Source organism: Heptranchias perlo, chromosome 6 (assembly GCF_035084215.1).
Source record: "Heptranchias perlo isolate sHepPer1 chromosome 6, sHepPer1.hap1, whole genome shotgun sequence".
Taxonomy (NCBI): domain Eukaryota; kingdom Metazoa; phylum Chordata; class Chondrichthyes; order Hexanchiformes; family Hexanchidae; genus Heptranchias; species Heptranchias perlo.
The window spans coordinates 32,612,093-32,638,539 of record NC_090330.1 but is presented as its reverse complement, the minus strand read 5'-3'; the positions used below and the strand labels follow the sequence as shown (position 1 = coordinate 32,638,539).

The window sequence follows — 26,447 nt, the reverse complement described above, 5'->3', positions numbered from 1 at the left end:
AAGGGTATATTGGCCTTGGAAGGAATTTTTTAAAATTTGTTCATGGGATGTGGGCGTCGCTGGCGAGGCCGGCATTTATTGCCCATCCCTAATTGCCCATGCGAAGGTGGTGGTGAGCCGCCTTCTTGAACCGCTGCAGTCCATGTGGTGAAGGTTCTCCCACAGTGCTGTTAGGAAGGGAGTTCCAGGATTTTGACCCAGCGACGATGAAGGAACGGCAATATATTTCCAAGTCAGGATGGTGTGTGACTTGGAGGGGTATGTTCAGGTGGTGTTGATCCCATGTGTCTGCTGCCCTTGTCCTTCTAGGTGATAGAGGTCACGGATTTGGGAGGTGCTGTCGAAGAAGCCTTGGCGAGTTGCTGCAGTGCATCCTGTGGATGATACACACTGCAGCCATAGCACGCCGTTGGTGAAGGGAATGAATGTTTAGTGTGGTGGATGGGATGCCAATCAAGCGGGCTGCTTTGTCCTGGATGGTGTCGAGCTTCTTGAGTGTTGTTGGAACTGCACTCATCCAGGCAAGTGTAGAGTATTCCATCACACTCCTGACTTGTGCCTTGTAGATGGTGGAAAGGCTTTGGGGAGTCAGGAGGTGAGTCACTTGCTGCAGAATACCCAGCCTCTGACCTGCTCTTGTAGCCACAGTATTTATATGGCTGGTCCGGTTAAGTTTCTGATCAATGGTGACCCCCAGGATGTTGATGGTGGGGGATTCAGCGATGGTAATGCCGTTGAATGTCAAGGGGAGGTGGTTAGACTCTCTCTTGTTGGAAATGGTCATTGCCTGGCACTTGTCTGGCACGAATGTTACTTGCCACTTATGAGCCCAAGCCTGGATGTTGTCCAGATCTTGCTCCATATGGGCACAGACTGCTTCATTATCTGAGGGGTTGCAAATGGAACTGAACACTGTGCAGTCATCAGCGAACATCCCCATTTCTGACTTTATGATGAGGGAAGGTGATTGATGAAGCAGCTGAAGATGGTTGGGCCTAGGACACTGCCCTGAGGAACTCCTGCAGCAATGTCCTGGGGCTGAGATGATTGGCCTCCAACAACCACTACCATCTTCCTTTGTGCTAGGTATGACTCCAGCCACTGGAGAGTTTTCCACCTGATTCCCATTGATTTCAATTTTACTAGGGCTCCTTGGTGCCACACTTGGTCAAATGCTGCCTTGATGTCAAGGGCAGTCACCCTCACCTCAGCTCTAGAATTCAGCTCTTTTGTCCATGTTTGGACCAAGGCTGTAATGAGGTCTGGAGCCGAGTGGTCCTGGCGGAACCCAAACTGAGCATCGCTGAGCAGGTTATTGGTGAGTAAGTGCCAATTGATAGCACTGTCGACAACACCTTCCATCACTTTGCTGATTATTGAGAGTAGACTGATGGGGCGGTAATTGGCCGGATTGGATTTGTCCTGCTTTTTGTGGACAGGACATACCTGGGCAATTTTCCACATTGTCGGGTAGATGCCAGTGTAACCTCATGGCTCGGCATATTCCTCACTCTACCACTACCAACAAGCCAGTGGATCAACCCTGGTTCAATGAGGAGTGTAGAAGAACATGCCAGGAGCAGCACAGGCTTACCTCAAAATGAGGTGCCAACCTAGTGAAGCTATACTGGAACAGTTTGGCTAGAGGCGCAGCTAGTTCTGGAGCACAAGCCTTCACCACCAGCCGGGATGTTGTCGGGACCCATAGCCTTTGCTGTATCCAGTGCACTCAGCTGTTTCTTGATATCACGTGGAGTGAATCGAATTGGCTGAACACTGGCTTCTGTGATGGTGAGGATATCGGGAGGAGGCCGAGATGGATCATCCACTCGGCACTTCTGACTGAAGATGGTTGCGAACGCTTCAGCCTTGTCTTTTGCACTCATGTGCTGGACTCCACCATCATTGAGAATGGGGATGTTTACAGAGCCTCTTCCTCCCTTTAGTTGTTTAATTGTTCACCACCATTCACGGCTGGATGTGGCAGGATTGCAGAGCTTTGATCTGATCCGTTGGTTGTGGAATCGCTTAGCTCTGTCTATAGCATGTCGCTTCCGCTGTTTAGCATGCATGTAGTCCTGAGTTGTAGCTTCACTAGGTTGGCACCTCATTTTTAGGTACGCCTGGTGCTGCTCCTGGCATGTTCTTCTACAGTCCTCATTGAACCAGGGTTGATCCTCTGGCTTGTTGGTAATGGTAGAGTGAAGAATATGCCGAGCCATGAGGTTACAGATTGTGCAGGAATACAATTCTGCTGCTGCTGATGGTCCACAGCGCCTCATGGATGCCCTGTTTTGAGCTGCTAGATCTGTTCTGAATCTATCCCATTTAGCACGGTGATAGTGCCACACAACACGGTGGATGGTGTCCTCATTGCGAAGACGGGACTTCGTCTCCACGAGGACTGTGCGGTGGTCACTCCTACCGTGCCCTGGTCACTCCTACCAATACTGTCATGGACAGATGCATCTGCGACAGGTAGGTTTGTGAGGACGAGGTCAAGTAGGTTTTTCCCTTATGTTCGTTCGCCCACCACGTGCCACAGGCCCAGTCTGGCAACTATGTCCATCAGGACTCGGCCAGCTCGATCAGTAATGGTGCTACCGAGCCACTCTTGGTGATGGACATTGGAGTCCCCCACCCAGGGTACATTCTGTGCCCCTGCTACCCTCAGTGCTTTCTCAAGTGGTGCTCAACATGGAGGGAGGACGGTAGGTGGTAATCAGCAGGAGGTTTCCTTGCCCATTTTTGACCTGATGCCATGAGATTTCATGGAGTCCGGAGTCAATGTTGAGGACTCCCAGGGCCACTCCCTCCTGACTGTATATCACTGTACCGCCACCTCTGGTCGGTCTGTCCTGTAGTGCAGTTTCACCAGAATGTTACCAGGTCTCCAAGGGTTAAATTAGGAGGCGAGATTACATAAACTAGGCTTGTATTCCCTGGAATATAGAAGGTTATGGGGTGATTTGATTGATGTTTATTGGATTTCGAAAGGAGTTGATAGGGTAGATAGAGAGAAACTTTTCCCCCTAGTGGGGGAGTCTAGGACAAGGGGACAAAACCATAAAATTAGAGCCAGATTTTTCAGGGGAGAAGTTCGGAAACACTTCTTCACACAAAGGGTGGTAGAATTGTGGAACTCTCTCCCACAAAAAGCAGTAGATGCTAGCTCAATTAATAACTTTAAATATGAGATCGATAGATTTTTGCTAGTCAAGGGCATTAAGGGATATGGTGCAAGGTGGGTAAATGGAGTTAGGATACAGATCAGCCATGATCTCATTGAATAGCGGAACAGGTTTGAGGGGCTGATTGGCCTACTCCTGTTCCTATATCTAGGTGTCAAGTGGCAGCTAACTAAACTGATGCTTTTTTGTTTAAAGAAAGAAAGAATTAGCATTTATATCGCACCTTATTGTGTCCCTGAGACATCATAAAGCATTTCACAACCAATTAAGTGCTTCTGAAGTGTCGTCAATTTGAGCACAGTGAGTTCCCACAAATAGCAAATGAAATGAACGACCAGTTAATCTGCATTTGGTGGCTTTATTTGAGATAGAAATGTAGGCCGGGTCACTGGGAGAAATTCCTTGCTTGTCTACAGATAGTTCTATGAGATCTTTTATGTTCACATGGACTGCCAAATTTAATGTCTCATCTGAATGATGGCACCTCTGACAAAGCAGCCTTGAAATATGAGCGTAGGTTTTGGCCTAGGCTTTCCGATTGGAGCACATCTCTGGCATCGCAGGATCACGAAGATGCCTCCCTGATCTCAGTCGACTTTCTGGCCCTGGGGTCATTTGTATGCTGGAGGTGCGGTCCCTGGCCTTCGTTGGGAAGTTGCACTGAACTGAGACTGGAAACTTGCGGTTTCAGAGGCCCATCACCCAGTTAGAAGTGAAAAGTAAAATATAGGCTTATCGTTGTACTAAAAAATAGATAGTTACAAATTAGCTGGAAAACCTCTCCTTCCTTATGCACTCCTCGGCTTTATTTACTATACAATAACCAGTTAATGTTTTTAAACCTTGTTCTTGGATGCAAACAAGATTGCAGTTCTCACTTGCCATTGGGAATTCATTTTGATGGGGGTGCAGGGAGACATAAAGGGTAAGAGATGATAAGATATGCAAATGCATTATTGAACATTTTAAAAAATGGCAAAATCATAGAATTACATAGAATATACAGCACAGAAGCAGGCCATTCGGCCCAACTGGTCCATGCTGATGTTTATGATCTACACAAGCCTCCTCCCATCCCTCTTCATCTAACCCTATCAACATAACCTTCTATTCCTTTCTCCGTCATGTGTTTATCTAGCTTCCCCTTAAGTGCAACACTGCTATTCGCCTCAACTACTCCTTGTGGTAGTGAGTTACACATTCTAACCACTCTCTGGGTAAAGAAGTTTCTCCTGAATTCCCTATTGGATATATTAGTGACTATCTTATATTTATGGCTCCTAGTTTTGGTCTCCCCCACAAGTGGAAACATTTTCTCCACGTCTACCCTATCAAACCCTTTCATAATCTTAAAGACCTCTATCAGGACATCCCTCAGATTCAAGAAAGCAAGTACATAAGAAATTTAAATGTCTATAGCAGAGAAGGAGGCCATTTGGCCATCGTATATCTGCTACCTCTTTGCCAAAGCAATCTAAAACGAAACCCTTTGTCCTGCTCACTCCCCATAGAATCATAGAAAGGTTACAGCACAGAAGGAGACCATTTGGCCCATTGAATCCACGCCGGCTCTATGCAAGAGCAATCCAGCTAGTCCCACTCCCGCGCCCTTTCCCGGTAGCCCTGTATCTCCCTCTGCTTTAAATGTTTATCGACTCTTGCCTTAAAAGATGCAATTGTCTGCCTCAACTGTAGCAAGGCATTCTAATCTCCAACAACTCTCTAGGTAAAGAAATTTCTCTCCTCACTATCTTAGTGACAATTTTAAATTGATTACCCCTCATCACTGACTCTTCAACCAGAGAAAATAATCTTTCCCTATTCACTCTATCAAAACCCTTCATGTTTTAAATCCTTCTCTGAATCTTCTCTGCTCCACTGAAATAGTCCCTCGTCTGATATCCCTCCTCATAATTATGGTTTCCCATTCCAGGCATAATCCTAGTGAATCAATCCTATATATTCTCTATAGTTTTAATGTTGTTCTTATATTGTGGTGCAACAAAATTGCCCACAGTACTCTAACTGTGGCCGAACCATTGCTTTGTGCAAATTTCTCATTGCCTCTTTACTCCTGTACTCCATGCCCTTATTCATAAAACCTAAAATTCAGCTTATTTCTCCCCACAGCTTAATACAACACAAAAAATGGCACATTGGGGATAATTTTAACCTAACCCACCTGGCAGGAATCTGACAGGATCGACTTCAATGGAAAGTAAAATTGGGCGGGGTGTAAAACCCGCTCCCGATCCAATCATGTCAGTTTCCCACCGGACAGGTTTGGTTAAAATTCCCCCATGGTGCTGAAGCTCTACTTTCCTCCCACATTCCTAGAAGAAAACCACAAGGAGACCACAAAAAAGCACCGAAAGTTCTCTGCATACCCCAATTATTTTTTTAAATAATAAGCACAAAAACCAGCAAAAAAACTGATGACTGAACTTACATTTCTACTTTAACTTGTAGAAGTTCTAAGCAAGTTCAGCACATCACACTTTCCTTCAGTTTTTGCTGTTCATGTGCGCTGAAGGTTCCTTATCCTGGATCCAGACTCCATGTTCAGAATTCATTCAAAACCCAATTCAGAATCAGAAGCTGCACCAGTAAGACCAGGAATCATTAAAAGAAATTTAATTTTGGTGCGAGTGAATTCCTAACCTACACATTTGCAGAATGCCCTTCTCACAGTGCAAAATGGCACCTGAGTCTCTACACATCGTGGCACCTACTCATCTCCATTATGTTCCTGAGTCCAGTGGTTAAGAATTGACTGTTCCAGCAATTTCAACATTGCAATTTCACATCTTACGTTTGAAAATTTGCAACAAAAAAAATGCACATTGCAAGGAAATGAGGAGTGAAAGAGTGGGCAGTTTGAAGTGGTGCATGAGAGGGAGAGAGGCTGAAGTTACTTTGATAGAGAAAGGGACAAGTGGAGGAGAAGAGACAGAAGTGGAAGAGAGATGAATAGAAGTGGAAGATGGCAAGAGATATAGAGAAGTGAAAGAGAAGGAGAGAAAGAGAAAAAATAAAGGAGTAGAAAGAGAAAAGTTATTGTAGACTTACTAGCAACAGTATCCTTTGCAAGAGGGGCACGAGTGGGACTTGACTCAAAAAGGTTTGGAAACTTCTGAATTAAATAGTTATTGCAATATTTTGCTCCACAGCTCCAGGATTTTGCCTCGACAGAATTAAATGTGGCCACCCTGGTCTCTTCCAAGAGATGCGGTGGACAAACTTTAATCATGCTCATTTCTCTCTGGCACCTCTGCTCATAAGCGCACATATGATGAGTTTGGCGGGTCAGGATCTTTCTTGGCTTAAATTGTCTCCAACCCACTGTTTAGGCTCACATGTAAAGAATAAAGGAAGTACCAGATGGTAGCCTAGCACCTGTGGAGCTGCAGCCCAGTGGGAGTCGCCACCTTCACAAGAAGATGGGAGAAAATATGGGAAGGGAAGCAAATAGCGAAAACAAAACAAACAAAAAAATCAGCAGTGATGATGATGGAAAGCTACAACTTAGAAAAACACTCACTTTCTCAGAATTTTTGAATTAATGAATACAAATGAAAAAAAATCAGAACATTGCAGGTATAGCAACAGATCTATAGAAAAGGGAAGGCTTCATACAGTTAGAATAATCTACTATATTAACTCATTGACTGGAATACAGGAAATTTTGCTACTGATTTTGAGATCCCGCTGCTGAAGTAATAATTTTATGTAAAGCTAGAGAAGGACCTGTAAACCAGTACTGCAACTTGGATTATGACAAGGAAGGTTACATTTACTGAATGATGACATCAATTCTATACTGCAATACATAATTGTTAAATATTATACTTTTTGATTGGAGTGTCAAAAAAATCATCTTGTGACATCTTTTGCCACCAATTAATCGGAATAAAAGCCATCATCTTTACTTATCCAACACAATACTACACCTAGTAATAGGAAAAAGATTTTCCTGGTTTGTAATAAAAGCTCCAAGTAATATGGAACCATAATTAAATATACCTGACATGAAGAAACAGTTAGACAGGCAAGGAGTTTTAAAAATGTTAATTGTTATTAAATAGCAAAAGTAGAAATGAGGGGGAAAAAACAAAAATTGGATACAGCCTATTATCGGGCGGAGGTAGCGTGATCCGCTATTACCCCGTTCCGAATGGCCCCGACAAAGGCAGGACGAGACTTTCATGAGGCCTGAGGACTTACCTTCAAGCAGCGTTCCGAATCAGCGTTGACACGAGGATTCAATGAAATTCACACTTTCCACCAGCAGGGGCAGCCTCAATCTCTTAAAGGCAGGCTGTCTCTTAAAAAATCTATTAAAGGTAGCTGGTACCTGTTATTTGCTGAAAATAACAGTCTGCTGTCTGCACAGAGTCTGAACGGAGATCAGACATCGTACATGTAAAACATAGATGCAGTTCCCGTCCCTATGTTTACAAACTGATGAGTTATGTTAAAACATTGAATAAAGGTTGCACACTACTAAATCCCACATCCTCCAATCTGCACGCCAGATCTCACCAATCTGCCGATCTGAGTTTGTACCAGGCCTGCAAAAGTGCACGCACCAAGGTTCTCTGCTGATGCACTAGAGGCCTTGGTGCAAGAGGTGGACAGAAGGAGGGACATCCTATAACCATGGGGTGGGCGGGGAGCAAGAGGCCCTCTAGACATATACCCAAAAGATAGTGAGAGGCAATGGGGCACACAGCATCATTTTTTAAATTCGTTCATGGGATGTGGGTGTCGCTGGCAAGGCCAGCATTTATTGCCCATCCCTAATTGCCCTTGAGAAGGAGGTGATGAGCCGCCTTCTTGAACCGCTGAAGTCCGTGTGGTGAAGGTTCTCCCACAGTGCTGTTAGGTAGGGAGTTCCAGGATTTTGACCCAGCGACGATGAAGGAACGGTGATATATTTCCAAGTCAGGATGGTGTGTGACTTTGAGGGGAACGTAGAGGTGGTGTTGTTCCCATGTGCCTGCTGCCCTTGTCCTTCTAGGTGGTAGAGGTCGTGGGTTTGGGAGATGCTGTCGAAGAAGCCTTGGCAAGTTGCTGCAGTGCATCCTGCAGCCACGGTGCGCCGGTGGTGAAGGGAGTGAATGTTTAGGGTGGTGGATGGGGTGCCAATCAAGCGGGCTGCTTTGTCCTGGATGGTGTCGAGCTTCTTGAGTGTTGTTGGAGCTGCACTCATTCAGGCAAGTGGAGAGTATTCTATTGCACACCTGACTTGTGCCTTGTAGATGGTGAAAAGGCTTTGGGGTGTCAAGAGGTGAGTCACTCGCCGCAGAATACCCAGCCTCTGACCTGCTCTTGTAGCCACAGTATTTATGTGGCTGTCCCAGTTAAGTTTCTGGTCAGTGGTGACCCCCAGGATGTTGATGGTGGGGGATTCGGCGATGGTAATGCCGTTGAATGTCAAGGGGAGGTGGTTAGACTCTCTCTTGTTGGAGATGGCCATTGCCTGGCACTTGTCTGGCGCGAATGTTACTTGCCACTTATCAGCCCAAGGCTGGATGTTGTCCAGGTCTTGCTGCATGCAGGCACGGACTGCTTCATTATCTGCATATCCAAGTCCATGTCATTAATATGTATCAAAAAGAGCAGCGGTCCTAATACTGACCCCTGGGAGCACCACTATATACTTCCCTCTAGTCTGGAAAACCACTGTTCACCACTACTCTCTGCTTTCTGTCTCTTAGCCAATTTTGCATCCACCCTGCTGCTGCCCCTTTAATCACATGGGCTTCAATTTTGCTAACAAGTCTATTATGTTGTACATCGAGTTACATCGAAACTACAGCACAGAAACCGGCCATTCAGCCCAACTGGTCTATGCCGACGTTTATGAGCCTCCTCCCTCCCTACTTCATCTAACCCTATCAGCATACCCTTCTATTCCTTTCTCACCCATGTGCTTATCTAGCTTCCCCTTAAATGTATCTATGCTATTTGCCTCAACTACTCCTTGTGGTAGCGTGTTCCACATTCTTACCACTCTTTGGGTAAAGAACTTTCTCCTGAATTACCTATTAGATATATTAGCAACTATTTTGACCTCTAATTTTGGACTCTCCCACAAGTGAAAATATTTGTTCTAAATCTATACTGTCAAACTCTTTCATTATCTTAAAGACCTCCATCAGGTCACCCCTCAGTCTTCTCTTTTCTAGAGAAAAGAGCCCCAGCATGTTCAGCCTTTCCTGATCAGGATATCCTCTCAGTTCTGGTATCATCCTTATGAATCTTTTTTGCACCATCTCCAATGGCTCTATATCCTTTCTATAATATGGAGACCAGCACAGTGCACAGTACTCCAAGTGTTCTATACAAGTTTAACATAATTTCTCAGCTTTTCAATTCTGTCCCTCTAGAAATGAACCCGAGTGCTTGATTTGTCTTTTTTATGGCTTTATTAACCTGCATGGTTAATTTTAGTGATTTGTGTATTTGTACCCCTAGATCTCTTTGCTCCTCTATCTCATTTAGACTCTTATTATCCAAGCAGTATGTGGCCTCCTTATTCTTCCTACCAAAATGCACCACCTCACACTTATCTATATTGAATTTTATTTACCAATTTTACGCCCATTCTGAAAGTTTATTAATGTCCTCTTGAATTCCTCCTTTGTGTTAACTACACCCCGAAACTTGGTGTCGTCTGCAAATTTTGAAATTTTATTTCCGATTCCCAAATCCAAATCATTAATGTAAATCGTGATCAACAGTGGTCCAAGCACCGATCCCTGTGGAACACCACTTACCACCTTTTGCCAGTCTGAGCAGCTACCCTTAATCCCTACTCTCTGTTTTCTGTTTTGTAGCCAACTTGCTATCCATTCAGATCGCAAGCTTCAACAATTCTTAGACACCAACCCCCCTTCTGATCCTTCTTCCAATTCACTTTCCTCTGACCCCATCCTTCCCTCCAACCTCACTATTGTCGTGTTTTCACTATCCCCTCTGACCTTCCCCTCTCTGACCCCGAACTATCAGTCCTCAGCAAAGGTCTCAGCTTCACCCTTTTACACTCCACCTCAATGAATTTCGAGCTCGACACGATGCTGAGCTCTTCTTCCGTCACCCCCGCCTCCGCGTCCACTTCTTTGGCCAGGAGTCTTCCGCTGCTCGGCGGACCCTTTCTCCCGCCTTCAGAGTTCTAGTTCCACCTGGACCCCTCCCTCTGGCCTCTTACCCTCTCTTGATCTTTTCATTGGGAACTGTCAGTGTGATATCGGCTGCCTCAATTTCTCTACTCCCCTCACTCACTCTAACCAATCTCCCTCTGAACTTGCAGCACTCCGTTCTCTCAGGTCCAACCCTGACATTGTCATTAAACCTGCTGACAGGGGCGGCGCTATTGTTGTTTGGCGAACAGGCCTCTACCTTGCGGAGGCTGAACACCAACTCTCTGACACCTCTCCTACCTCCCCTTGGACCATAACCCCACCACCAAACATCAAGCCATTGTTTTCCAGACCGTCACTTACCTCATCTCCAGTGGAGATCTTCCCCCCATGGCCCCCAACCTCATAGTCCCCTAATCCCGCACAGCCCGCTTCGACCTCATTCCCAAGATCCACAAGCAGGACTGCCCTGATTGACCCATGTTTCAGCCTGTTCGTACCCTGCGGAACTTATTTCTTCCTATCTTGACTGTATTTTTTCTCCCCTTGTCCAGTCTCTTCCGACTACATCCATGACTCTTCCAACGCCGTCCACAACTTTAACAGTTTCCAGTTCCCCGGCCCTAACCGTCTCTTTTTTACCATGGACGTCCAATCCTTCTACAACTCCATCCCCCACCAGGACGGCCTGCGGGCCTTCTGCTTCTTCCTTGAACAGGGGCTCAACCAGTCTCCATCCACTACCATCCTCCTCTGCCTGGTTGAACTTGTTCTTACGTTGATTAACTTTTCCTTTGACTCCACTCACTTCCTCCAAATAAAAGGTGTGGCTATGGGAACCCGTAAGGGTCCTAGCTATGCCTGCCTTTTCGTGGGATATGTGGAACATTTTTTGTTCTAATCCAACTCAGGTCCCCCCCTCACCTCATTTTCCGGTACATTGACAGGGCCCTCAACCGTATCCGACCCAATTCCCGCATTTCTGCCCTCACCCTTTCCCTTCCCTCCCAGAACCATGATAGTGTCCCCCTCGTCCTCACCCTCCACCCCACTAGCTTCCACCTTCAATGTCTCTTCCTTGGCCTTTTCCGCCACCTCCAACGCGATGCCACCACCAAACACATCTTCCCCTCCCCTCCACTTTCACCATTCCAAAGGGACTGCTCCCTCTGTGACACCCTGGTCCACTCTTCAATCACCCCCAACAACTGCTCTCCTCCCCATGGCACCTTCCCATGTGAGCGCAGGAGATGCATCATCTGTCCTTCCACTTCCTCCCTTCCCACCGTCCAGGGCCCCATACATTCCTTCCCGGTGAAACAGCGATTTAATTGTATTTCTTTTAATTTAGTATACTGTATTCGCTGCTCACAATGTGGTCTCCTCTACTTTGAGGAAACCAAACGCAGATTGGGTGATCGCTTTGAACACCTCCGCTCAGTCCGCAAGCGTGACCCTGACCTTCTGTTCGCTTGCCATTTTAATTCCACTCCCACACTGACCGCTCTGTCCTCGGCCTCCTACACTATTCCAAAGAAGCTGAACAGAAGCTCGAGGAACAGCACCTCATCTTTCAATAAGGCACTTTACAACCTTCTGGACTCAACATTGATTTCAACAACTTCAGATCATAACCACTGCTCCCATTTTTTCGGTCAGTAGGAACTGGTAATGGTTCTGTTGTTGCCATTTACAGCTCCTCTATACCCATCTTTTGTTCCTTTACTTGTCCCAGTACCACCCTCCTTGCCTTGCACCATCATCCCTTTTGTCATTTAATCATTCCTGCCCTCCATCCTCTCAGAGACCTTCCCTTTTGTTCTCTCCTCCCCTTCCTGCCCCTCCCCCCCACCTGCCTGACTCTGTACTTACTTAAAAACTGTTAAATCTTCAACTTCTTCCAGTTCTGACGAATGATCATCGACTGAAACATTAACTCTGTTTCTTTCTCCACAGATGCTGCCTGATTTGCTGAGTATTTCCAGCATTTTCTGTTTTTGTTTCCTTTTTCCAGCATCTGCAGATTTTGCTTTTGCTATCCATTCTTCTATATGTCCCCTGACTCCACATGCTCTGACCTTAGTCATGAGTCTAGAATGCGGTACCTTATCGAAGGCCTTTTGAAAATCCAAATATATTACATTTACTACATTACCCTTGTTTACTCTTTCTGTTACTTCTTCAAAGAGTTCAATAAAGTTGGTTAGATATGACTTTCCCTTCTGAAATCTTTATCAATCGTCTTTTGAAAGTCCATTTACACAACATCAACCGCACTACCTTCATCAACCCTCTCCTTTACTTCATCAAAGAACTCAATCAAGTTAGTCAAACACGATTTGCCTTTAACAAATCTGTGCTGGCTGTCATTTATTAACCTATATTTTTCTAAGTGACAAATAATTTTGTCTCTGATTGCTGTCTCTAGAAGTTTCCTCACCACTGACTTTAGGCTGACTGGCCTCCAGTTGCTGGGTTTATCCCTCTCCCCTTTTTTGAACAGGGGTGTAACATTTGCAATCCTCCAGTCCTCTGGTACTGCTCCCATATCAAAGGAGGATTGAAAGATTGTGGGCAGAGCCTCTGCTATCTCCACCCTTACTTCCCCCAGCAACATAGGATGCATCCCATCCGGACCGGATGACTTTTCCACCTTTTAAGTACCTCCTCTTTATCTATTTTTATCCTCATTAAGATCCCTACTTCCAATGTTCTTCTTGCCAAACTAGACTGAGCACTGATTTACCCTTCAGTCAACTTGGGCACCAAAACAAAGGCAAAGTTGCTCACTACCCATCTGTGTTCAGACCTATTGGTATCCTGAAAAGTAAAACATGAGAGATGGCTTCATGAAGCATCCTCAGTGAAATGGTTACATACTTTGTAAAACTAACTTTTTTTTTCCCAAAAATGTTAATGTTTTCATTTTAACTTTTACCACCCTCCCTAAAAAAAAACAAAATTCAATATTGGCCCGGAATTTGCTCCAAAAATATCAGAAAGCCGAACAGCGCTCACCGTTACTTAAGGACAGATAGAAGAGCAACTTCCAGTGAGCAGGCATGCAGTCAAATGCAGAAATCCGAAAGTTGCTGCACAAGATTCCCTGCTCATTTGAAAGCTGCGTGGGAAGGACAGCTCACCGGTGAAATGAATGGACCGGCGTGAAGTTGCTCCACTGCCCAGAGCAAATTCCAGGCCATAGGTGTTGAAATTCTGGTCTGAACAAGGATTAGAGCTGAATGCTTTGACTGTAGATTTTTAAAAATATGTATAAAAAGGATTCCCAGACCGAAGTCTAACTGTAACAGATCCCATCCCTGAACAAATCTCCACATGACTTTGCCCTGAGCAAAAGGGAAAATGAGCATTGTCAAGCACCCAAAATATAAAGCTGCTTTGCTTTCATCCAATATGCCCTTATGGCAAGGCTGTAACACTAGTGAGGGGAAAGGGGGATTTGCCCTGGTGTCGGCACAAAACCTGTTCCTATACTCACGTAAAGTACTACTTCAAATTGCATTTGTGCCATTGTGCTGTGGGAGCCTATGGACCTCAAGAGTCTAAATTGTATACATATTTTTATAAAAACCTTGCATATAAATAAAGAATCATTTGCCAAGTATTTATTATAATCGGGTCTGGAGGTTTGAAAACTGCCAGTTAATCATTTTTTCAAATAGTAGTAAATATTTTGAATGCAAGCAAAGAAAAGGAATCCTGGGCAGGGAATTTATAAAAGGCAACGAGTGTCTGGTACCCACATGATTAGTTTGAACCATGACAGACCTAAATTTATGACCTGCAGCTGTTGGATGTCTGATACGAGTCTCAGCACTGAACAGTAGTGCGAAGCACAGCAATCCAGGGAGACCTCAACAGAAAAACAAGTCCAGCACAAGAAACTAGGGTAGGAAACAGTGCAACTTGGTAGTTAACCTTCACCTTTGTTATTCCTAACACTGTACTTTTAATAAAATGCCGTTTTTTGAATGTTACCTCTTCATTAACAGGAGACACACTTTTTGTTTCCATATGAAACTGTAATCAGTACCTTTCTATTTTTGACAAGCTTGCAATTTGATAAGTAGGGGTGATTGTTACTCATGATGTGATACAGAGAAGTTTTTGTGCAGTTATTTCACGTAATAGATGATAAAACCATGCAAGGTGTCATAGCCAACTGATAACTAGAGATGTCAGCACTAAAGCCCTTGGAGTTAATCGATCTGTATCCTTGTTTATGTATTGAGATATTATATACTGTAGTCATGGGTGACATATTTCAGCCTGAATCCGTTCAGCGTGGCATTGGATGATTTGCAATTAATAAAATGTTGAAAAAGCTACAGTAAAATGTGATACAGGTTGATGCTCATAAATGATGGTAGTGAAAACCTTTGATCTTGATTTACAGCTTTTCAGTTCCCCACAAATATATTTGCTACTTTTAACATTTATTTTCAATGACAGACCCAAATTCTGAGTTCAGAAGCGCTGACTTGTCTATAAAATGTGTTTAAGAAATAAGTGAATCTAATGGAATAACAAAGTATCTGAGGCAGGGTGTGGCTCCACTTCTACAATTAGAAAACAAGTCACACACTGGAATCTGATAGCAGAGAGGAAAGTAAGTTTGCAAATGATATCATCGACCAAACTCCAGAGATTGGGCAATCGTAGACATTCAAACCTTTAATATATGGAGCAAATGCACCCCAACATTATTCATTATTGAAGTACGCTACTCAGGAAAGCTTGTCTTTCATATCCAATCTATTTCTCATTTGTTTCCATCATGTTTGTGAGGGCAGACTCCTCAATTGCCTGTTAGTTTGCAAATTATTCTGGCGTGAACTCTTTTTAATTCATCCGCCTGACACCAGTGCCATGGAGTCTGTAACATTTGCAAACAAAATGGGACTGGATCTCACCTAAAAGAAGAAAAAAAATCTTTAATAAGTAATGATCTATAAAATCAAAACTTGTAAGCATTGTATCTTTAAAGAGCTGCACTGCATGAGTGTGACATTTGTTTCTAAAGGAACAAACAAAAGTTCTGGGGGCAGAGTGGGCTGATGTTATGAAGCAAACTCAGCAGCAGTTTTATGGCATCAGTCTACAGGGTCAGAACGTGAGGCCTGGCTCACCATGTGAGTACATTTTCTGCTAATTCTTTGCCAGGCTTAAAATATCCTTGGACCAGAACACTCCAAGTACCATGTGTGAATTCCAACGTGAGTTAATAAACAGCTGGAGGAGGAGTTGGTAGCAGCACCAGTGCATACAGTCTTTTAACTTAAAACCCACCGTGAGCTCCTGAGTCTTAAATCATCTTCCCACTCCCAGTTTCTAACTTCACTATTGCATTTAATAGGACAGTCAGTCAGACAGTTCAGACCACTGTGTATTTTCAGAATAGATTTAGCTGAATTCTTATCATTTAATGAATATATATTTTGAAACTTCAAGTTAAAATCTTAGGTTTACTAAACAGTTTAAAATATGTGAGGCACTGCTAGGACTGGATTTTCCAGTGGCTGATAATTCTACTGTCCTATTACCCAGTGGTGGTAAAAAGGGCAGCCACAACACTTTATAACATCTACCCATCACCCCCTCCCATTCCTCATCAAATTCATCCCCTCCATGAGATCCCACAACCTCATTCTGACCTAATTCTTGATCACTCAACTATCTCCCTTTGGCCTAATACTTGCTGACGTCATTGCTGCCTCTCTTTTCACAAGCAGTGCCTCACACCTTCAAAACTGCCATGATCATTCCTTCCTTAAAAAGCCCACTCCATCGCTAACCTTCTTTTCTTCTCTAAGGTCTTTCAATGTGTCAGTGCCCCACAGTTCCACGCTCACCTCACCCACCACTGCCTGCTTGAATTCCTTCAGTCTAGTTTCCGTCCCACTCACAGTACCAAGACTAGCCTGATCAAAATGACCAATGACAACGTCTACAACTGTGACTAAGGATTATTCCTCCTTGTCCTCCTCAACCTCCGCAGTCTTCAGCATGGCTGCCCATTCTATCCTCCTTCACAGTGTCTTCTCTGTGATCAACTCCATGGGACTACTGTCTCATGTTCCATTCCCACCCGTCCTAAAGTAGCCAGCAAATTTTCTGCAATAGCATTTCCTCCAATACTGCATGGTCATTTCTGATGTATTGATGCCCCTCTTCTATTCTTTGTCTACATGACCCCCCTTAGCAGCATTAGGGATGAATTTCCACAGAGGTTCTCCCACTTGTATGCTGTAACATCAGCGGAAGGGCCATGGAAACCTCAGAAAAATAGTATAAACATTTTTCTGGGGTATCCACAACTCTTCCATTTAAATTACGGCAGATGAACAGAAGAACCCCAGCATAAATTCACCCCCTTTATCCATATGCATGGAAAAACCTTCCACATGTAGGCTGATCACACCCAAGCTTTAGTTCTACATCACAGCTCTTGACTATTACTGCGCTGCTGAATTCTTGTTGGACATTAAGTTGTGGATGAGCCAGAACTTTCTTCAACTTAACATTGGAAGATATCTGTTTGGCTTCCAGCAAACATTCCATGCCTTACCGCCCGACTGATTTCTCAGATCAATGTGAGACTACACCCTCCTGTGAGTGGCATTATCGTCTGCTTCCACAGGTCAGGCCCTAACTCCAGATTAGTAAAAAGTTAAAATTAAAGGCGCTATATCTGAATGCACAAAGCTTTCGTAACAAGATAGATGAATAATGGCAAAAATAGAGATAAATGGGTTTGATCTAGTAGCCATTATTGAGACATGGTTGCAGGGTGATCAAGGTTGGGAACAGATATTCCAGGGTACTTGACTTTTAGAAAAAATAGGCAAAATGGAAAAGGAGCGGGGTGGGGGGTGGGTGGTAGCCCTGATAATAAAGGATGAGATAAAGGCAATAGTGAGAAAGGATCTTGGCTCAGAAAATCAGGATGTAGAATCAGTATGGGTGGAGCTAAGAAACAACAAGGGGCATAAAACACTGGTGGAAATAGTTTATAGACCCCCTCACAGTACTTATAGTGTTGGACAGAGTATAAATTAGGAAATTAAGGAAGCATGTAACAAGGGTAATCTTCATATAGACTGGGCAAACCAAATTGGTAAAAGTAGTTTGGAGAACGAGTTCATGGAATGCATACGAGACAGTTTTCTAGAACAATATCTCGAGGAACCAACTAGGGAATAGGCTATTTTAGATCTAGTATTGTATAATGAGACAGGGTTAATTAATAACCTTAGTTAAGGATCCTCTGGGAGAAAGTAATCATAATATGATAGAATTTCATATTGAGTTTGAGAGTGATGTAGTTAAGTCTGAAACTAGGGTCTTAAATTTAAGCAAAACCAATTACATAGGTATGATGGGCGAATCGGCTAAGGTAGATTGGGAAATTAGATTAAAAGATATGACATTAGGTAAGCAATGGTGAACATTTATAGAAATAATTCATAATTCTCAACAAATATACATTCCCTTGAGGAATAAAAACTCCATGGAAAAAGTGATCCAACCGTGGCTAACTAGAGAAGTTAAGGATGATATTAGATTAAAAGAAGAGGCTTACCATGTTGCCAAAAAGAGTAGTAAGCCTAAGGATTGGAAGGGTTTTAGAAATCAGCAAGGGATGAGAGTAAACTAGCAAGTCATATGAAAACAGATTGTAAGAGTTTCTACAAGTATGTAAAAACCAAGAGAATAGCGAAAGTAAACGTGGGTCTTTTAGAGGCAGAGAGGAGAAATTATAATGGGGAATAAGGAAATGGCAGGGACGTTAAACAAATATTTTGTATCTGTCTTCACAGTGGAAGACACAAAAAAGCCCCCAGAAATAGTGGGGAACCAAGGGTCTAGTGAGAGAAAGGAACTTAAAGTAATTAAGATTAGTAAAGTTTGCTGACGATACAAAGCTAGGTGGGAAAGTAAGCTGTGAGGAGAACGCAAAGAGACTGCAAAGGGATATGGACAGGTTAAGTGAGTGGACGAGAAGTTGGCAGATGGAGTATAATGTGGAGAAATGTGAAATTATCCACTTTGGTAGGAAGAATAGAAAAGCAGAATATTTTTTAAAAGGTGAGAAATTAAGAAATGTTGGTATTCAGATGAATTTGTAATTTGTGTGTCCTTGTACATGAATCACAGAAAGTTAACATGCAGGTGCAACAAGAAGTTATGAAGGCAAATGGTATGTTGGCCTTTATTGCAAGGGGGTGGGACTATAAGAGTTTTGAGGTCTTGCTGCAATTATATAGGGCTCTGGTAAGACCACACCTGGAGTACTGTGTAGAGTTTTGGTCTCCTTACCTAAGAAGGATATACTTGCCTTAGAGAGGGTGCAACAAAGGTTCACTAGATTGAATCCTGTTATCCTATGAGGAGAGATTGAGTACAATGGGCCCATATTCTCTGGAGTTTAGAAGAATGAGAGGTGATCTCATTGAGACATATATAATTCTTAGATGGCTTGACAGGGTAGATGTTGACAGGTAGTTTCCTCTGGCTGGAGAGTGTAGAACTAGGGGTTATAGTCTCAAGATAAGGAGTCGGCCATTTAGGACCGAGATGAAGAAAAATATCTTCACTCAGAAGGTTGTCAATCTTTTGAATTCTCTACCCTAGAGTGCTGTTGAGTATATTCAAGACTGAGATTGATAGATTTTTGGACACTAAGGGAATCAAAGGATATGGGGATAGGGCAGGAAAGTGGAGTTGAGGTAGAAGATCAGCCATGAGGGGCTGTATGGCCTACTCTTGCTCCTATTTCCTATGTTCTTGTACCACAATTTTAGCGTTGCCGGAAAGTGGAAACCACTTCTTGGCAACACCAAAGTTTCTCTATGATCACACCCTTTAATCAGTATCCTTCAAGCATAACTGCCAACTTGTGTGTAGAAGTGACCAACCTCAGCTACCTTGCTACTTAAATGACAAACTGCAGGCATGTTCTAATAGTCAGACCCTGAAATTCCTGGGGCCCTGCTCCATCGGTGAGGCAAGTGAGGCAGAGTAGAATCTCTGCTCGCCCTAGCCGCAAGTGGGGTCCCTGTCCCAAGTGCTGGGGACAGGTTCATTTGTACCTGCAAGGGCCCTTTGGTGGCCCTTCAGTGGCATCTGGCTCTTTCTGTCTGCATGAAAGTGGAGCGGCTCAAAACCACTCCTCGAGGGGGACCCCCTAAGGCACATCCCGGGAGTGAAGGACAAAAAGGTAAGGATGTCTTCAGCTCCAAGAGGCCAATGCACCATTTGAAAAAAAGGCAATTTATCCCCTCAAAAGACGATTATCTTTCTCTCAGGAGCTTCTGGGACCTTTACTGGAGCTTTGGTGGTACGCACGTTAGCGCTCAGCTGGTGTGAGGCTTCATGGAGGGCTTAAAGGGTGGATTATGTTAGGAAGCCTGGGAACTTCCCCAGCCATGCCCTCTTCCTATTGGAGGGTGGGTACAAGATCTGCCCATGCCCCCCCCCCCACCACCGGAATTTAAAGGGCTAATCTAAATGGGGCAGAATCCTGGCAGAATTGGGCTCCACTCCAAATACCTGTCCCCCTGCATGGAAATCAGGCTTTACCTCTCCAACCCCTGAAATTTCAGGGCCTCACTCTGAAAACCAGATCCAGTAACAGAATAAACGAACATGGGTGTGGGTAACAGGTCAGGAGGAATTCAGAAAGCTGATTGGTCCTTGTTTTATCGCAGCACTGTTCCGTATAACTCCCTAATTTTAAAATTTAGTAAAAACTCTTCTATTTTATTCTTTTGAGACAAGAATGAAATAATAATTTTCAACTAAATAACTGAAAGCATCATAGAGACTGCCAGACAGTTATTGTTTTATTATTTCCCTCTTGTATATAATAATCTAGAATTTTTGCAGTCTGCAGGACCATCCATGCAGATGTAAAAATTGGAACTGTAAATATATAAGTCAGGAAATTGAACGGGAGAGAAAAAGGACTTACTCAAAACATGAGCCTAATTTTCTCTTTCAGATGCTGTTTGACCTGTTCTGCATTTCCAGTATATTCACAGAAACATGCTGCTGAATTCCAAGGAGTTGTTCTTGATAAACAAATTCTTAAAGAAATAAATTAGCAAGGTACTTTCTTGCCAGTCATTAAGTATGATCCCGCTATAAAGCTAGGATAATGTGGTTGTGCAGCAATTAAGATGTCAGACCTCAAAAAGACTACGGGGGTTAAATTCGATAAGGCCCGAAACTGGGCATGGGGGTCAGGGTGCACGATTAACCCGCACCCAGCCGTTCCAATGCAAGCAGCACGAGAGGTTCATGCTGCCTCCTCATTTACCTGATTGTAGCGCAGCTAGCCTAGCTGTGTTGTTCAGTGTTCTCACCAGCAGGGGACCCCAATATCGTGTGAGTTGCTCGCACCTCTTAAAGGCAGCCTGTATCTCTTAAAGGCAGCCTGCACCTCTTATTTGCAAAAAATAAGATATGGGTCCACACGGAGTCTGAACGGAGATCAGACGTCGCACACATAAAACACAGATGCTGGTTCCGTCCCTATGTTTACAAACTGCTGAATTATGTTAAAACATTGAATAAAGATTGTGCTCTACTAAATCCTACATCCTCCAATCTGCATGCCAGACCTCACCAATCTGTCGATCTGAGTTTGTACCAGGCCTGCGAGAGAGCGTGCACCAAGGTTCTCTGCTGATCCACTAGAGGCCTTGGTGCAAGAGGTGGACAGGAGGAGGGTCATCCTATATCCGCAGGGGGGCAAGAGGCCCTTCAGACGTATGCTGAAGAGGCAGTGGGAGGCAGTGGGGGACGAAGTCAATGCCAGGCGCATAGCACCACGAACATGGATGCAGTGCAGGAAGAAATTCAATGCTTTGACACGAATGGTCAAGGTGAGTGAGGTCAACTGTTAAGTGGCATCTCCCACCAACTGCACCACTGGCCTCATCCACTGCTCCACGCACCACACCTCCATTACCCACATACCAACAAACTCTTTCAATCAGTACTCATCTCTTCCAATCAGATGCTTCTTCTCACCTTCACACTTTATCACTGTTGCAAGCCGCACACCCACAACTCACAGGCCACACACACTGGCAGCTATTCAACCATGACAGGCACATCACCCAAACATCCTGCAGGACACTCACTGACACACATCCCACTTTCTTGAAGGAGAAGATGGCAAATAACGAGAGCAGTGGCATTTAGCCCCTCGAGCCTGTTCCGCCATTCACTGAGATCATGGTTGATCTATGACTTAACTCCATATACCCACCTTAGCCCCATATCCCTTAATACCCTTGGTTAACAAAAATCTATCGATCTCAGATTTAAAATTCACAATTGAGCTAGCATCAACTGCCGTTTGCAGAAGAGCCTTCCAAACTTCTACCACACTTTGCATGTAGAAGCATTGCCTAACTTCACTCCTGCAAGTCCTGGCTGTAAATTTTAGGCTATGTCACCTAGTCCTAGTATTCAAATATAGGACACCTCCAAAAACAGGTACAAATGCATCAGCAGCCAGAAGCAATAATTCAGCAACTAACCTGTAAATCCTGCATGGTCCCTTTAAATAGCACTGGTGGGGGTCCCCCAGGCCATCTAAGACATGTTCAGCTGTTCGTGGTTAAGAGAAGCGATGTGTGCTAAAATGGTATCTATCCCTTTAAATCAGCTGATTTAATGCATATTCTTCTTACTTTACATGGTATTGGCGATCGTTATCAGCATGTGCACAAACACCTTTACCAAGATGGCGTCCGGCGCACGTCACGCTATTTTGGATGCAATTGAGGGTCCTTACGAGGCCGTGTAGCGCCTGAAAAATGGGCGCTACATGGCCAAATTTCTAGCCCTACATTCTTCCTATGGTGTCCCATTTTGTCTCTGCTTCAAAATTGTTGTAAAATCTTATCAAAAACACAGGTCAAAACCATCAGTCTGATTGTGCTAGGTTTCACAGTTGGGTTATTCCCACTCTCACTGAGGGTATTCCTAATATATTATCGATTTTTCTGACTCAATGGATTACTCATGGGTGGATGTAAATAATGTATTGTGAGTTTGTATTTTCCCCACAATATTATTAAAGATTTATAAAATTCTGGATTTTCACTAAATGAGTAAAGTGTGTCACCAGGAGCTTTAGGACCCTAGCACAGTGAGAACCCTAAACTTTGATCGGCCTGCTATGCTGGCAGAACTCACAGCCTTCAAAAGGGAACTGGATAAGTACTTGAAAGGAAAACATTTGCAGGGCTACAGGGAAAGGGCGGGGGAGTGGGACTGGCTGGGCTGCTCTTGCATGGAGCCGGTGTGGACTCGATGGGCCGAATGGCCTCCTTCCGTACTGTAACCTTTCTATGATTCTATGATCTGAACATTTTGTGCAGTCAGGAGGAGGAGGATAACTGATCCAATAAATAGCAACTTATCATATCAAAGCATCTCAAAGTGCTTCACACATGAATTACTTTTGTAGTGCAGTAACTGTTATGTTGGCAAACACAGCAACTATTCTGTGCTAGCAAAGCCCAACAACTAGCACTGAAATAAATGACCAGTTAATGTTTTTTTGATGATATTTATTGAGGGAGGAATGTTGCCCAGAACACCAGGAGAACTCTCCGCCCTTCTTCGAATAATGCCATGGGATCTTTAATGTCCATCCAAATTGCCAGAAACAATTTTAACATCTCTTCCTCTTTATCTTCGTTAAATGTCACAGCAAGAGGAAGAAGCAAGCTCCTTATAATCCAGCATGCACCAATGTCGCTCTGTCCCTCCAAAGTACTGGCTCAGAGACTTACACCCTGGGGAAGTTAGAAAGTAACATAAAGGAAAGCACATAGAGCATGAATAAGCAGAAGAAGATGGTGGTGGCACATGAGGAAGATGACATTATTGTCTGGTGGTCAGGAGGCATCACCTCTTGGCTGAAGAGCTTGGGGATCTACAGCTCATGATCCTGCATTTAAAAGAATGATGATGGCAGAGCATCAAGTATTGATGCAGGCATGAGGAAACTATCAGATAATGTGCTGCAAATGGTGAGTCAGGTGGAGGAGGCCACTGGCAGCATGCACAGGACATTGGAGGACAATTTAGCAGCACTGCAGTGCATCATAGGGTTTTGGCAGTTCCAGGGACATCTGCAAAAACCCCATGACAAAGGCCCTCAAAGCAGTCTGTGCTACCTTTGCTGCCATGAATGCCAGATTGGAGAAGGCTGTCTCTTCTGGCCTTGACAGGCAGGGTATCACTGATCTTAGTGATACTTTTAGGTCTGCTTCTCTGTAGATCAGTGCCCAGAACCAGTGGCCTGGCAAGAATATAGTCAGATGATGATGCTTCCTCTCAGGATGGTAATGCATGGTCCCGCCCATTGACAGCCTCCTCTGAAGCTCGAAGAGCCAGTTGTCCATGCAGCAACAGAAGAGGTGCAACTTGCAGCAGGCCCATTTCAGGACTTGACTGCCATGCAAGAAGGGCCTCCTCAGTCCCAAGAGGCTTATATTGATATCTGGCAGCCAGCCACTGCATGCATTCCTGCCAACCTTTAGGCTGCTGCTGCTCTTCTGACTGATCCTTGGGGTGCCTTCCTCCTCTGGTGCCTCCAATATAAGGCTTCTCTGTAAGGCATACAAAACTGCAAATATATGAAATCTGAGAAACAGAAAATGCTGGGAATACACAGCAGATCAGTCAGAGAAAAGAGGTTAACATTTTGGATGTAACCGTTCTTCTGAACTGAGCCTGTCTTTTCTCTTTACAGCTGCTGATGCATCTGTTGTGTATGTCTAGATTGTTTAGTTTTTATTTCATCCTACACTTTCCTGCTCATTTCCTCAGATACCATCTATTCCCAACTTTTGCTGAGCTCCTGCTTTATTTTCACCAATACAGTACATTTGGCTCATCTATTATACATTCTGTGAATGTTGTCAGCCTGATTGGCTATGGTGCTTCCCTTTGTGGTTGTGATTTGATAGACTGATACTTCTATTGGAAGGTGTGAGTGTGCTGGCTGGTTGCAGGGTTTCAGTCTGCTGGGATTCTGGTGGCACTAGACCTTCATGTGGTGTATACTCTGGCCCTATAACGGTGTCAGCCATGGCTTGCCGCACAAAACTCGGCAAGGCCAGCCATCCCTACTGTCGGTGCAACTGCGCCTGTGACCCGGGTGAGCGCAGTGCCAATTTTGTCAGATTTGAAGAATTGAGGCTCACTTATACAGGTAACAGCAGAAGCAAAGAAAAACAATATTATCTCTGTCATTCCAAAAGGTGTGCCCAAAGATCTACTGTAGCCACATCTAAAACTGGCTAGCATGGGGAAAATAACACCTAGTTCTAAATACTCAGCCACAAAGATATTGTTATATGAAATGCGCCATTAAGCTATGCAGCACTGGCAAATTGTTTATATCTTTGTTTTGGAGCTTCTACTGAAGCTTGGCTTCCTTATAACTGACTTCAATTTGAGCAGACTCAGGACTTTTTAAGTGGGCCAAGACAGCCCCAGTTCTGACCTGGAGGTGGAAAGTGCAGGTGGGTGGCCTGATTGCAGCCATTCACATTGTTTAAGACATTATAACTGCTATAAGATTTAAAATGTCTTTTAGCATTGCATGGGGAAAATATGGTAATTCTACAATGTTCTAAAGGCTATCCTAATATGGGAATGTAGATTTATATCACCCAGTGTTAATGCTGGATAGCTTCAGTATTAAAGAGGAGGAATTTGGATGCGGAGGCAGCCTGAGATTGTGCTGAGCTGAGTCATTTCTATCTGTTATTGCTGTGCTGCCACTCTTAGCAAATTCCAGTAACGGAAACAACTCGGAATTAAAAAAGAAATTGGCCTTTAAATGGAATTTCATTTTCCTATTTTGGATAAGAACCAATGAAATGTGAATTTTTTCTTAAATGCTCAGCTGTTGGACCCAGGTTATTTCATGAATGTTTATCATGCTGAGAATTTGAAAATTAATTTGACTTCCTGACACCGACTGTTACAGTCAGGCAAAGTATGCACAGAATGTCGCATGTACTTGCTTTATATTGTTCACAAGTTAAGTAGCAGTCATTCTAATTGCACCTGATGGGATCCACAAATAGCCATAATAAAAGAGTTTGATGAATGCATTTTTCTTCAAGAGAAAGCAACCGGAGCATGAAGCAAAAATCAAGTCCCATTTTCTATTATAGCACAGCCTTCACAAGTAGCAGTTTTCCAATATTTATTTCCAATTCCCATTTGCATTGTTTAAGGCTGCATATACTGTCCATTAAAAGATATGGGAAACATAACACCCAATATATGAAGATAATAGACAGGATGGTACTTATCCAGGTGCCACTGTCTGTAATATTGTATATGCCAGACCAGTGTGAAGTTTAATATATACAAGCCAGTCACATTTTTGTTGGAACCACCAGCATGTACATGGGATGGGACTGTTCTTAAATTCAAAAGGTACAGAGTACATTATATGGAGGAAACATAAAAATACAAGCAGTAATCCAATTGAGAGCTTCAGATAATATCATTAAACAAAGTAGTGAAATGCTTCAAATGCAGTCAAATGCTTTGTTTGTCATGTGAACCTCAAGGTTGGACTCTGCTACCTAGCCAGTGTTTTTTTTATATTTTACTAGCTAATGTCCTGTGGCATTGGGAGTGCTGCTGTTTTACTTTGAGCCAATCAACAAAGTTTTCGAGCAAAAATGTGAAAACAAATAGTAAATGTGATAAGCAGAAAGAATGCACTAGATGAAAGACTTTTAATGCATTACGGATAGATATATATAGATTATTTTTTTTACCTATGTTGATGCACTTGTTTCTTCTGATACCCATTGGATGATGATGAAAAATGGCCCTGTATTCAGAGAACATTGGGAGGTGGGGGAAGATTTCTTCTGTATGTTATGTATAATTAAATCATAAATCCATTCTTCATAAACAGGTTTGCAGTTTTGTTACTGTTAGCACAGAGGAAATCTCCCCAACCTAGATAGTGAGTTACAAAGGAATTTGATGCTCCAAATAAGAAATTTCATGAAAATGGTGCTGATCCATA

General features: G+C 43.6%; 1 protein-coding gene across 7 annotated transcripts in view; it reads left to right on the top strand.

Moving 5' to 3' along the window:
- sgcg (sarcoglycan, gamma) overlaps positions 1 to 26,447 on the top strand; it is a 600,494-nt gene that overhangs the window by 89,363 nt on the left and 484,684 nt on the right. For 4 of the 7 annotated variants that reach the window (XM_067986057.1, XM_067986056.1, XM_067986055.1 and 1 more), the window contains one exon: positions 14,145 to 14,246. The exons of 2 other annotated variants lie outside the window; for them this stretch is intronic. The gene's annotated coding sequence lies outside the window, so the exon portion shown is untranslated. Of the gene's footprint in view, positions 1 to 14,144; positions 14,267 to 26,447 lie in introns of all 7 variants that reach the window. One more of the 7 variants, XM_067986059.1, reaches the window with a different exon arrangement.